We start from the raw sequence: 1,121 nt of genomic DNA, 5'->3' as shown, positions 1-1,121 counted from the left end.
GTACCGTTTTTTTCCGATTGGTGGCTCCAAAATTGTCATTGAATTGATAATAAATACTTTAGAAGAAATTACATGTAATAATTAATTTTAGAAATGAATAAATTATGAAAAATATTTGAATTAAATTGATTAGAAAGGACATTTTTAAACATTTTTTTCCGGATTGAAAGAGGACGGTTTTTTTACTCTTTTCGTCTATGATGGCAGAGTGATGAAGGTGGCAGGCTGGCAGCCTACTGCCCTGGAGGGTCCGGGTTCGAATCTGGACGGGTCGATAAATACCCAGTAATTTTTCGGGGTGGTCCGTCCGGATATGTCGGGCCCGTCCCTCACCACCCGGTCGCCCCATTGTGGGCCTGGTCGAACCCATAATGGGCTTGCTAAAAAAGGTCTCTTAGTACCCACAGGGCGGAGTTTAAAAAAAACCAGCGGCTAGTCTCCGAACGATGAGTAGGGACGTCCCGATACCACAAAAGTATTGATACCAGTATCATAAATAATTTTAAAGTATCGATACCAGCCAGTTTCGGCATCGAATAAAGAAATTGGAAATATTTCTGGGGCCTTAGTCTCGAGTTTTTCGTGTTATAACTCCCAACGTGTTGAAGGTGTCACGTGGTACCATCTCACACACTGACGTCAAATTGGTAGTCTCTAACTCACGTGCTTTCCCATCTCATCATGCGAGTTGCTACTCACGTTGAATCGAGCATGTGAGATCGCTACACGAAAGTAAAAATGGCTGACGGATACGCAATTCTTATCGCTATCGAAGAGTTAGAAAGAGCCGAAAGACGTTGTTTGAGAAGGCAACGAATTTTTCGACCACGAGTAGATGACATTTCTTTTCGTGTCAAGTCAATACTAATAAAAAAAACTTTAATTCATAATTGATAAATGTATACAGCAAATTTTTCTAAAAATAAAAAGAAGTATCTAATTCATCGAAAAAGAGTATTAAAATGATAGTAAATTATATGTATAGATTATTAAAAGCATAGACACTACATTAAGATTATTTATTAATCAGAAGTGTTAAGTTCTGATTAATAAATAATCTTAATAGACAAAACAATTTAAGAAATAGATCAAGGAAGAAAACTATATGAAGAAAGGATTAA

Source organism: Centruroides sculpturatus, unplaced genomic scaffold (genome assembly GCF_000671375.1).
Source record: "Centruroides sculpturatus isolate CEXI.00-Female unplaced genomic scaffold, Cexi_2.0 scaffold1419, whole genome shotgun sequence".
NCBI classification, from domain to species: domain Eukaryota; kingdom Metazoa; phylum Arthropoda; class Arachnida; order Scorpiones; family Buthidae; genus Centruroides; species Centruroides sculpturatus.
This window is presented reverse-complemented; position numbering follows the sequence as displayed.